We start from the raw sequence: 13,298 nt of genomic DNA on the forward strand, positions 1-13,298 counted from the left end.
CCGAAGGAATTCCACTTCACACTGGCCTGATTCTTTTTACATGACAAGTATTTACCCCTTCATCAATCCTCTTTCAAATTCATGAACTACTTAATACTAACTTAGCTATCACCACAAGCCTTTCAGTCCTTACTGGAGCGTGAAGAGGACTAAGCCAAACACAAATAGGAAGCAGCACAGCATACTCATCTATGGCCCACATACTATGAACAGTAGCTCTCCTGCCCAGCTACTCCACCCTCAGACTGCTTAGTCTAACCATCTACATTATCCTCACAGCTTGTAATATTTTCATTCATACCAATTAATTCAATTCATGAAATAAAATACCCATAATACTACTCACAAAGTCCCTAATTCTCCTATCCTTAGGAGGCTTTCCTCCACTAGCAGGATTCTTACCAAAGTAAGCTGTCTTCACAAAATTACTAAAAAACAGTAACACAGCCTTAACAACCCTAGTAGCTATGATGGCTTTACTAAACATATTCTTTTACACACGCTTATTCTACTTCACCTACCCTTTTTCCAACAAATAACAACTCCATATTATACACTACCAAACAAATCTCAAAAACCACCTCCTCCTACCTTCCCTAACTATCGTAACTATTTTAACACGAACCCTGCCCGATAGTTCAGTTAACTCTATAAGAAGTTTATTATATAATAGCCCAAGAATGTTCAAAGCCCTGAGAAAATATACAGTTTAACTTATGACAAGAACTGTAAGATTCCATCCTACATGTATTGAATGCAAATCAATCACTTTGATTAAGCTAAATCTATGACTATTCTCAACAAACCGTAACGACACTAGAATCCTACACTTAATCACTGGGGCTTGAGCAGGTACAGTAGGAATGGTCCTAACATTTTAATTTGAGCCAAAGTAGGTCAACCTGGAGCCCTATTAGAAATAAACAATGTAATTGTTACTGCACATGCATGTGCCATGATTTTCTTCATAGTAATACCTATAATAACTGGAGGCTTCAGAGACTGAATAGTGCATCTAATAATTGGAGTACCTGACATAGCATTTGCATGAATAAATAATTTAACCTTCTGACTCCTACCTCCTCGTTTCTCCTGCTTCTGTCATCATGAAAAGTAAAAGCCAAGGCAGAAAGGGTATATCCCTCTTTAGCTGGAGACCTAGCCCATGCAGGAGCATCTGTGGACCTAACCATCTTCTTCCTACATCTATCCCGTGGCTCATCTATCCCAGGTGCTATCAACTTTATACCACTATTATTACTATAAAGCCACCTGCCATAACACAGTATCAAACACCAGTACTCATCACAGCTCTACCATGGCTACTCTCCCTTCCAGTATTAGCCGCAGGTGTTACTATACTTCCTCCTGTACAACCTACTCTGATCCTGCTGGATGGGGTGGACCAACTCCTTATCAACATTTATTCTGATTCTTCGGTTATCCAGAACTCTATATCCTTAAACTCATAGGATTCAGAATTATTTCACATATCTTCACTTATTCGGGTAAAAAAGAGCCTTTTGGATATATAGGAATAGCGTGAACTACATCCATTGGCTTCCTAGGATTTATTGTTTGAGCCCACCATATATTTACAGTTGGATTTGAATTAGACACTTGAGTCTACTTCACACCAGCCACTATAATTATTGCTATTCCAACTGCTGTAAAGTTTTTACTTGACTTGCTACACTCCATGGAGGCAACGCAAATGACCCGCAGCTAGACTATGAGCCCCAGGCTTCATCTTCTTATTTACAGTTGGAAGATTCACAGGAATTGTTCTATCAAACTCTTCACTTGACATTATCCTTCACAATATATACTACGTAGTCGCCCATTTTCACTATGTATTATCTGTAGGAGCTGTGTTTGCCATTATAGCTGGGTTTGTCCACTGCCTCTATTCTCAGGTTAAACTAAATAATACATACGCAAAAGCCCACTTAGCTACTATACTTGTAAGAGTAAACTTAACTTTCTCCCCTCAACATTTTGTAGGTCTTTCAGGAATCCCAATGCTACTCCAACCTACCCAGATGCCGACTCCACATGAAATGTAGTTTCTCTCTAAGATCGGTTATCTCACTAACAGCTTTCCTTATCATGATTTTTATAATCTAAGAAGCTTTTGCTTCCACATGAGAAGTACTCTCAGTTTCATCAACAAACCTAGAATTACTTCACGGCTGCCCTTCACCATGTCACACATTCAAAGAGACTACTTATGTAAAAGTTAAATAAGAAAGGAAGGATTTGAGCCCATAAAACTGGTTTCAATCTAATCTCATAACTTTTATGTCTTTCTCAATGAGATACTAGTAAATTTATAGATCTTGTATCTTATATGGCTTACCCTTTGCACCTAGGCTTACAAGACGCTTCATCGCCTATTATGAAGAACTTATAAACTTTCACGTATATTAATAATCGCTATCTTTATCAGTTCTCTAGTTCTCTATATTATCTCACTAATACTAGCCACTAACTGCACATCCTAGTACAACAGACACTCAAGAAGTTGAACCAGTCTGAACCACTTTACCAGCTATAATTCTAATCCTCTTTAACCTTCCTTCCCTTCAAATCCTTTACCTAACAGATGAAGCTAAAACCCTGCCCTCACAGTAAACTACAGGACATCAGTGATACTGAAGCCACCAATATACTGATTACGAAGACCTGTGCTTTGCCTCATACATGGCTCCAACAAATGACTGAAAACCAGCTGAACTCTGCCTACTAGAAGTTGACAATCGAGTTGCACTTCCAAGATAACTTCCAATCCATATCCTAATTTCATCTGAAGACATACTTCACTCATGAGCTGTTCCCTCATTAGGACTAAATACAGATGCAATCCCAGGACATCTAAAACAAGCTACTGTAACATCAAATCACCTAGGTGTATTCTATTGCCAATGTCCAGAAATCTTTGGGTCTAATCACAGTTTTATAGCAATTGTTCTTGAAATAGTACCACTAAAATATTTTGACAATTGATCAGTTTCCATACTTTAAACTCACTATGAAGCTTAGAGCATTAACCGTTTAAGTTAAAGTTAGAGACTAAACTTTTCCATAGTGAAATGCCACAACCAGGTACATCCACATGATTCACTGCTGCTCTATCTTCAATAACTACACTCTTTATCTTATTTCAATTAAAAAATTCTACACAAGTTTCCCCTATTCACCATCCCCTAAAACTCTAAAATCACTGAAACTCCAAAGCCTTTGAGAATCAAAATGAATGAAAATCTATTCGCCTCTTTTATTACCCAGCAATAGTAACACACCAGCAGTCATTATCATTACAGCCCCCTCAATCTCATTCCCCTCTTCAAAATGCTTAATTAAGACCCAACTCCATTCACTCTTACAATGACTAACTAAACTTATTATAAAGTAAATACTAACCCACTCCCCAAAAGGATGAACATGATCCAGAGTAATTATGTCCCTCGTTGTATTCATCGGATCAACAGACCTGCTAGTCCTTCTCCTGCACACATTCACACCGACCACCCAGCTCCCTGTAGACGGAAGCACAGCCACCGCACCATGAGCAGGAGCAGCAATCCTAGGTCCACACCGACCACCCAGCTCCCTGTAGACGGAAGAACAGCCACCCCACCATGAGCAGGAGCAGCACTCCTAGGTCCACACTGACCACCCAGCTCCCTGTAGACGTCAGCACAGCCACCCCACCATGAGAAGGAGCAGCAACCCTAGGTTTTTGACACAAAATAAATAGCTCATTAGCCCACTTTCTTCCTCAAGGAACCACTATTTCACTCATCCCTATACTCATTATCATCGAAACTATAAGCTTGTTTATTCAACCTAAAGCCCTAGCAGTTTGTCTTACAGTTGATATTATTGCCAGACTCCTACTAATACACGTAATTGGCGTAGCACCTTATTATTAATAAATATTAACCCACCAACTGCTGCAATCACATCTATTATTCTTGTAGTGCTTACCATACTTGAATTTGCCATAGCCCTTATTCAAGCCTACATATCTACCCTTCCAGTTAGCTTTTATGTACATATTTCATAATGACCCCTAAACACATGCACATCACCTAGTTAATCTAAGCCCATGAATCCTAGCAGGAGCTTTTTCCACCCTGCTATTAAATTCTGGTTTAGTGATGTAATCTCATCATAACTCTATTATTCTTCTGTCAGGAGGCCTTCTAACAAATACTATGTACCAATGTCGACAAGATATTATCTATGAAGGAACCTATTAAGGATCCATATCCCTATTGTACAAAAAGGCCTTTGTTGTGGAATAATCTTATTTATTGTGTCCGATGTATTTTTCTTTGCAGGCTTCTTCTGAGCCTTTCCAGTCTTGTAACAACACATGACCTAGGAGGCTGCTAATCACCTACAGAAAGAACACCCCTAAATCCGCTAGGAGTACCTCTTCTTTTTTGTTTTGTTTTGTAGATAACAAAGAAAACCTAAAACCCCAAACTCCAGGAAAAAGATCTTTAAAAATACGTTTTCTTTTTTTTTAAATTGTATAAGTCTCTACCCCCTCCCTCCCCCCAACAGCCCTCCTTGTGTCCTTTTTCCTGGGTGCCCTCGCCCCCCACCCCCTCTCTATTCACTGTCCTTGCTACTGTACCACCATGTCTCATTACCTACCCAGGTTGCCCACCTCGTTCTCTTTCATTTCCGGTGAACCATGTACCTACTGCCCCACTTCCCCAGCATGCAAAAGCCGCCTCCCCGTCTTTTCCTGGGTCTTCGTACTTGGTTTGCCCTACTTACTACCTTCTCCCCCAGTGACCTATTCTAAATTGGAGCAAGTAAGCTGCATCCTGCCAATCCCCCAGTTCCCACGGCAGCCCGGCTCCTCAGAGGCTTTACCCAGGAAAAGCTGGTCTCCAACATTCTTTCATCCTTTGCATTTTTTTTCCTCCCTACACATTGTTCGTACACCTCTACAAAAAGAAATCTTTCTTTGGGACCCCATATTCCCTCAGCCTCGTCAACCCTGTCTCCGGCTCCATCTTTTTCTTCTACTCTTCGAAGCAAGGTCTTCTCTCCAATCCTCCTGCTTACAATGCACGCCTGACCCAGAGCAAGCCCTCCACTTCTCCTGGGCCCAGAACTCCCCCTTGCCCCCCGCACGCAGCCTCTTGTCCTTCAGCGAATGAGGATCTCACCCATGCCAGCCTCCAGCACGTTCTCAGCTGTGGTTTCGCCGTGCTGCTCCTTGAGGTGGCGCCCGGCTTGTGGGCGAAGCGCACATCACGGTAGGAACATCTACAGGGCTGCGCTCTGAGTGCAGGTTGAAGAAATCTTGCAGTGTGGACTTCGGAGTGAAACACTTGCCACAGACGCCACACGAGTGCAGCCTGACGCCGCGGCGGGCATTCACTTGGCGTTTGAGGTTGCTGCTGCTGTGGTTGAACTGTGTCTTGCGGTAGTGCAGACACATAAAGACGAAACGTTGCGTTCGCATGTGGAAGACCAGCTTCTCCACACCCTGATACACTTCCAGGCATTTGGTGCACTTGATGCACCAAAGGGGTTTCCACTTGAGAAGCCCCCAGGCAGGGGTCCCCAGTCGCCCCCCGCCACCAGACTGCCCCCCCCCGCGCCCCGGGCAGCCACAGCGGCCCACCACTGCTTCCACAAGTCCCGAGGTGGCCCCCACACTGGCCCTGCCTCCTGGGATCAACAACAGGCCTTCGCCTTTGCGGCCTCTTACAGGCTGTAGCAGCCCTTCACCACACCTTGTGGTGGGGCTACAGTGTTGGGGGCCACACTGCTCTGGGTTAGCTCTCCCAGATGGCTGCACACAGAGGCCCGGATACCCAGACCCCCTGCTAGGCTTCCAGGGGGTCTGAGCCAGTGTGCCACTTTAGACTCCACCTTGGCGATGCAGATGTCAGAAACATCCTCATCCTTGCCCTCTGCCTTCAGCTCTAGGTCCTCATCTAGCGGATGTCCGCAGGAGCGGAGAGGGTAGAGGAGGTGGGGTGGGGGGTTGGTGCTGGCTTTGGGGTCCTGGGGAGGGAGGAGGGACTTGGTGACCCAGACACTGCTCACCAGGCTCGCCTCCATCCTCTTTGAAGCCTATTTTGGGCTGAACGAACTGGCTGAAGGCGTTCCTCCCTTTCTCCACCAGTGCTTCATTTGCATGTAGGAGGCAGCAGCAGGTAGTTCACAAAGTCCCGACTGCTCCAAGGGCGCCCGCGCAGCAAGAGAGGAACAGGTCCGCCACAATGCACGCTGTGCACCAGCGAGACCTGCATCTCTGAGCCCGGGTTTAGCAAGAACTGGTCCCGGAGGAAAGGCGAGCAGGCAGCCAGAGTGACTTTGTGGCCATGCAATTTGAGGCGAAGATGGTCACTTCGCAGAAAAGCTCCTCGGCTCGGAGCTAGTTCATGTTCTGTAGCGTAGCGGCCTCGTGGTCAAGCAGCTGGAAGCTCAGGACTTCCACCCCAGACAGAGGCCATTGTGTCAGGAGTGGACTGCTCTGGCCTGGTTCTGCCTGCTGATTTCCCTCTCCCTAATCCCTCCCCCCACACCCCACCGGCGCCCCCCTCCCCGCACTCGGGCTGGCAAGGCACAGCCGCTGGCACCTCACCAAGCTCGCCAAGTTCGTGAGGGACGTGATTAGAGAGATGTGCGGCTTCGCACCCCATGAGCGGCGCCATGGAGCTGCTCAAGGTGTCCAGGGACAAGCGCGGGCTCGAGTTCATCAAGAAGAGGGTGGACTCGCAAGTCACAGCCAAGAGGAAGCGGGAGGAGCTTAGCAGCGTGCTGGTGGCCAGGAGGAAGGCAGAGGCCAAGAAGGACTGATGCCCCCTCCCCCAGTAAATGTTTGTGCAAAAAAACACAAAACAAAACAAACAAACAAACAAAAAACAAATGGCCCGATCTGTGCCATGTCTGACCAAGCTTCTAGTTTTTAGGCTCACCGAGAAGAGTCTCGGTTTCGCCTCCCACCTGTAACTTAATTTTATTTTACTACATTCCAACTCCTCCCCCAATCCGTCTTTTTCCCTTAGGTAAGCTTTTGTTCAACCGGCCTCCCAGTGTTCCTTTTAGCCTTGTTAGAGTGGGGGAGGCTTGTTTACAAGTCCAGAGCCACTGAGTTCTGAGAATGTAAGTTGCTAAGAAACACAGCAGGAGTTTTCCTAGCAGTTAGAGTTTGACTCCCCCTTTGAAAATTTCCTGGGCAGGCAGGAGGAAAATGCCGGATTGTCAGTTAGCTTTAAGCTCTGTTCCTCTGGCCTGTTTTTGCCTGGATCTGGGGTGGTGCCCTGTCTTACTTGCTTGTCATCATGGCCACCCACTAGCCAGTGTGGGTAGGACACTGCTGTAGTATACACTTATGCCAAACAGGATTAAAATCTAGCAAGGCAATGGTGGTGGCTGCTGAGGCAGCAGTGCACACCTTCAATCTCAGCACCTAAGAGGCAGAGGAAGGAGGATGTCTATTGAGTTCAAGGCCAGCCTGGTCTACAGAGCAAGTTCCAGAACAGCCAAAGCTACAAAGAGAAGTCATCTCAGAAAAATAACAAAACAAAACAAATGAACAAACAAACAAAGGCTTTGCACTCACTTTGCCTAACTCCAGGTGACATCTTTAATCTTCATCCTCATGAATCAATGAGTTCAGGAGCCCCTGTCTCGGGGTCACTTTTGGTGACTGAATGAAAGTGACTTCACTGCTCCTTAGGGATGGTGGAGGAGATTTTTCATTGTAGATCTGAGGGAGAGAACAGCCAGAGATCTGCAAGAGTCCAGACTGAACATGGCCAGCTCACTGAACCAGGCCATGAGAGAAGGGGAGGTGGGAGACCTAGAGAGGAAGAAAAGAGACAGGGAAAAGGAGAGACAGCAAAGGGACGAAGAAAGGAGCCAAGGACCAAGAGAGCACATAGGCCAAAGGGCTGCACTATCTAGGCATCAGAGAGCGGGGAAAGGGGAGCAAAGCCCACTGGCTGGAGAGGTCTGGAGTCTGGGGTGGGGGTAGGATGGGGGTGAGAAGTGCTGAGAGGAGCCAGGGCTCTGACATAAGTACTTGCCAGGCTGAGAAAGACTGGAGACCAGCCTCCTCTTTGCTGTTGAATAGGCACCTCAGTTAGCCATTCCTCCCAGGTTGCTTTGAGACCCCAAACAATGACCACCGAACATAGAGCTTCCTAAGTCTTTCACGTCTGAGTTGAGAAAAGTATCATCAGTCTCAAAAACCTGCAGCAATAGCTTGTGTAGCTTTAAGAATTAGAAATAATGAATGAAAGTCATAACAACATGGTACAGTGCATTTAGCGGACAGAAGTACTGTTCAATATCCAATGAAAAGAGAAAAAAATCACTCCTGTGAGTGCCAAGATGACCTTAAGAGTGCACCCAAAGGCTTCCAGTCCTCATTCCCAGGAGCTGACGTCACAGCCAGCTGTGAGCCATCCTGTGTGGCTGTAGGGACCTACTGGGATCCTCTGCAAGAGCAGAGGATGTTCTTAACCGCTGACCCACCTGGCCAGCCTCAGCCTTTACTCTTGACTCTGCTTTGCTACTGTTCATTCCATCTTCATTCCCCAGAGTCACCCCCTCCACGGGTCTTTTCCTATGATCTCATTTTCCCTCTTGGCTCAGCCTCTTGGGTAACCGAGAAGCTCCTGAGGGACATTTTTCCTGTCTCACCCCTTAGGTCTGCTCTGTCCTTTCCTGCAGAGGAGCTGAGAGCACAGATCCTGGTGTTGATTCTACTATATTCTTGTCTTGTTTCTTGACAACCAGGCGGTGGTGGCCTTTAATCCCAGCACTAGGGAGGCAGAGGCTGCCTCTCTGTGAGTGGAGGCCAGCCTGGTCTACTGAGCAATTGCGGGACAGCCTGGGCTACACACAGAAACCCTACATCAAAAAAAAAAAATACCAATTATGAAAAGTATGGACCACAGGGGAAGAAGCTTAGAGAGGGGTTTGTTATAGTTCATAGGTTGGCATTTAAACAGGGAGGCTGTAGGAAGGTAGGAGAAGGAAAGCAAAGCCAGAGCTACAATATAGTAGGAGGATGTCTTAGTCAGTGTCCTGTTGCTCTGAGGAGACACCATGACCACAGCAACTCTTATAAGGGAAAATATTTAATTGAGGCTCGCTTATAGTTTCTGGTTGTTCTTTCATTAGTGTTATGGCAGAAAACATGTCAGCCTGCAGGCAGACATGGTGCTGGAGAAGGAGCTGAGAGTTCCACATCTTGATCCACAAGCAGCAGAAGACTGATTTGAGCTTCTGAGACCTCAAAGCCCACCCCCCACCGTGATGCACTTCCTCCAACAAGACCACACCTACTCCAACAAGGCCACACCTACAAATAGTGCCACTCCCTCTGGGCCCAGCATTCAAATAAATGAGTTCTATGGAGCCCATAACTATTCAAACTACCCCAGAGGGGATTCAGGAAATAAGGTAAAGTCAATTTAGTCATCTAGAGGCCTTTAAAAGACCTATGGCAAAAACTGGGTATGCAGGTTACTTTTATGTCATCTTGAGGCAAGCTAAAGTCATCTGAGAGGAACAAACCTAATATGCCTCCATAAGACTGGGCTGTAGACAAACCTGTAGGGTATTTTCTTCTGATTGGTGTGGGACGGCCAAGCCCACTGTGGTTGATGCCATCCCTGGGCTACTGGTCTGGGTGCTATAAGAAGGCAGGTTGAGTAAGCTGTCAGGAGCAAGCTGGTAAGCAACACTCCTTCATGGCCTCTACATCAGCCCCTGGTCCAGGTTCCTGCCTTGTTTGTTTGGTTTCCTTCCCTGGCTTCCTTCTATGACAAACAATGGTCTGGAAGCCGAAGCCAGATACACCTTTTCTTCCCCAGGTTGCTTTCCTCATGCTGTTTCACCACAGCACAGTACCCCTTAGACACTGAAGTTAGCAGTGGGGGTAGGGGATGGAGGTGAGAGAGTAGGAAGGGTAAGAGGGGCTTGGGAATCTTTTCCCATGCGGGGGAAACTTTTCTCTGTCTCCTACAATTATATGCTCTACTCAGCACTTGGCTCCTCTAACAAACCGCCTGGAATCTCTGACTTATCCATCTAAATTGGGAAACACAGGGGATTTTTAAAAAAGCAAAAAATGAGCATTTCCCCTGATCTTTGCCAGACTGTAAGAAGGAAAGTTGAGGATGAGAAATTAGGACATCTTCTCAACGTTTCCAGTATCTGATCTTCTCAAGGCAGTCCCTGTTTCCTTCTGCAGATTCACAGTGCTTTCTGAAATTATCAAATATTTTTCTGTTCTAATTACTGCTCCATTTCCTAGAATCTGTAGAGATGCGTCTACTGGTGTGCTTCTCACCTGAGGGCTGGCAGCAGCATGTAGCTCCAGGATGGGGTTGCTCAAGGTAAACCAAGAGTCAGGACTTTCAGCGAATCCCAGAGGAGGAGGCAAAAAGCTAAAGGCAAATTGATCTTTAGCAAACAAAGATTTAGTGAATTATACCGATGTGATAAAGCCTCCATAAAAACCCAACAGGACAGTTTACTATGGGAGCAGCCAGAGGCTGAACACATGGAAATTCCTCAGTAAGTGCTGGGTCTGCAGCTACAGAGGTGTTAGCCACACTCCTCCCCAGCTTCTACCATCCTTGGATCAAGGCAACCAGAGTCACCTCCTTATAACCTGTGTTGTCACTTCACCAAGCAGCTAAACTCCTATTGCGTGATAGCCCTGAGGCAGGACAATTGGATCAGCTGCCTGTCAATCAGGGACACAGCAACTCTACTTATAATTTGAGCTCATGTCTTGAACCATCACTAAACTGCTGATCTCAGAGATTCCTCCCTTTAAAAAAAAAGATTTATTTATTTATTTGTTTGTTTAATTATTTTATATATGTGTGCATCTATGTGAATGTACACCTACACGCCAGACGAGGACATCAGATCTCATTATAGATGGTTGTGAGCCACCATGTGGTTGCTAGGAGTTGAACTGAGGATCACTGGAAGACTTGTTCCTGCTCCTAACCTCTAAGCCACCTCTCCAGCCCAAAGATTCCTTCCTTTAAAGGTTGGCTGTCTGTCATGTGTCAGCTTCTTTCACTGCAAGGGTGACTACTGAACATTTTTTCTGAAATATGTCTTAATGTTTCTATTTTTTATTAAATTTCAAAAGATTTTTTTTGTTTTCATGACGGGGTTACTCTGTGTAGTAGCCTTGGCTGTCCTGGAACCTCTGCCTCCTGAGTGCTGGGATTATTGGACTCCAGGTGAGATAGCTATGGAAGAATGGAGAGACCGAAGGACCCAGAGGATCCAGGAACCCCACAAGAACTCCATCAAAGCTACGGATGTAGACCCATAGGAGCCTGCACAAACTGCTGTGCCAACCAAGGACAATGCATGCAGTGAACCTAGAACCTCTATTCCTACCTACCCAATGAACAGCTCATTCTCCATGGTTGTGAGGAGAGCAGAAACTGCCTCTGACATATACTCTGGTGCCCCTGGTTGACTACTTCCCCTTGGTGGAGAGGCATGGTGGCAAGCAGAGGAAGAGGAATCAGGCCATCCTGATGAGACTTGATAGGCTGAGATCACATGGTGGGGGAGGAGGTTTCCTTCTGTCACATGTCTAGGGGACGTGATTAAGAGGAAAAAGGGAGAGGGGGAAACGGGAAGATACAAGTGAGGGATAACAATCGGGATGTAACCTGAGCAAACTATTTCAAAAAAGAAAGAAAAGGCAAATGATAATATTGCAAAAAGTAAAGACAAATAAAACAAAGGTGTGTGCCAACACGACCGGCCTGAAAAGAATCTTTACTATTTAAAAACATCCAGTGCTATGGAACTGAAGAGATGGCTCTGCAGTTAAGTGCACTTGCTGCTTTTGCACGGAACCCAGGTGCAAGTCACAAAATACACATGATGGCTCACAACCGTCTGTAACTCCAGCTTCATGGAGTCTAGCACTCTCCTCCGCCCTTCACAGGCTCCAGGGATGCACATGGCATGCAGCATACATAATGCAGACCAGTACATGATACAGTTAAGGGAAAAGTGTTTCCTCACCCATAGAGAGAGAAAACATCCAGAGACATCTGAGAGAGTCCAGAACAGAGAGAGGAAGTAGTAGACTGAATATGGCCAACAGACTGACTTGTCTGGGATAGAAGTAGGAGCAGAACACACACACACACACACACACACACACACACACACACACAGAGAGAGAGAGAGAGAGAGAGAGAGAGAGAGAGAGAGAGACAGACAGACAGACAGACAGACAGAGACAGACAGACAGACAGACAGACAGACAGACAGAGACAGACAGAGAGCCAAACATATAGAGAGGAAGAGGGGTGAGACAAAGAAAGGAAGAGAGACAGGGACACAGAGTAGCCAAACTAGCAGGATTATAAGGAGAATCCCTAGTGGAGGTGAAGGAAGCACACCACCTGGAAGGACTTTAGGGATGGGGAGGAGGTGAGAAAGGCTGGGGGGTGGGGTGCATGGACTTTGAAATGTGTACTTGTGATATTGAAGGAGCCTGAAGGCCAACATGTACTTTGCTGTGCTAATAGGCACTGCAGGGAGCCATTCCTCCTTTCTGGAATGCAGGGGAATACAGTTTCCCTTTGACATGGCAACTCAAACACATAGGATACAAGTAACTTGGGGGCTGGAGAGATAGCTTGGATGTTGAGAGCACTGACTGCTCTTTCAGAGGTCCTGAATCCAATTCACAGGAACCGCTATAATGAGGTCCAGGAACCTCTTCTGGACCTAGCTGTACATGCAGGCAGAGCGCTATACACATAATAAAAAACAAATCTATTTTGAAAAGATAAAAAATAAAATAAAATAATACACTGTCAGGGCTAGTCCTTCTCACTCACGTACAAGCAGAGTCAGGGGTTGCCAAGGCTAATTTACAGGGATAGGCCTGTTTTAGGAGGTCTATGGCCTGTGTCAGTTTCTGGGGTTCCATCTAATGGCTCATCCTCTGATTCCTTCTACAGGGATATATATTTAGCTGCCATGCTAAGCTGGAGTTCCAGATTTAAAAAGATCCTCCAATAGTAAGAACTCCCTCAGTTGGTATATGGCTGGGGTCTCAGAAAATAAGAGGCCATGCTGAAGTGACTAGAAAGGCTTTTTATGCTTGGTGTTGGCATTGAGCCACAGGCATCGGCCCTAAGGAGGGGGAAAACTTACACTGACCTGAGGCTAAATTCCTTTCGCTTCAGATTCCTCTTACTCCCACACCTACTCCCTCTTCCCCTGTCCCTGCCTCTCATATACCT

The 13,298-nt window shown here is 46.0% G+C and overlaps 1 pseudogene across 1 annotated transcript in view; it reads right to left on the minus strand.

Annotated features, from left to right (window-relative positions):
- The window catches only part of LOC311606493 (zinc finger and BTB domain-containing protein 12-like), a 36,166-nt pseudogene extending 29,474 nt beyond the window's left edge, over positions 1–6,692 (minus strand). The window contains exons 1-2 of the transcript XR_014783665.1: positions 6,618–6,692; positions 5,193–6,544 (exon numbers count right to left, since the gene is read on the minus strand). The product of XR_014783665.1 is annotated as a zinc finger and BTB domain-containing protein 12-like (transcript). The remainder of the gene's footprint in view (positions 1–5,192; positions 6,545–6,617) is intronic.
- Between the last annotated feature and the right edge of the window lie 6,606 nt (positions 6,693–13,298).

This window comes from Acomys minous (assembly GCF_964271855.1).
Source record: "Acomys minous genome assembly, chromosome: 10".
NCBI lineage: Eukaryota > Metazoa > Chordata > Mammalia > Rodentia > Muridae > Acomys > Acomys minous.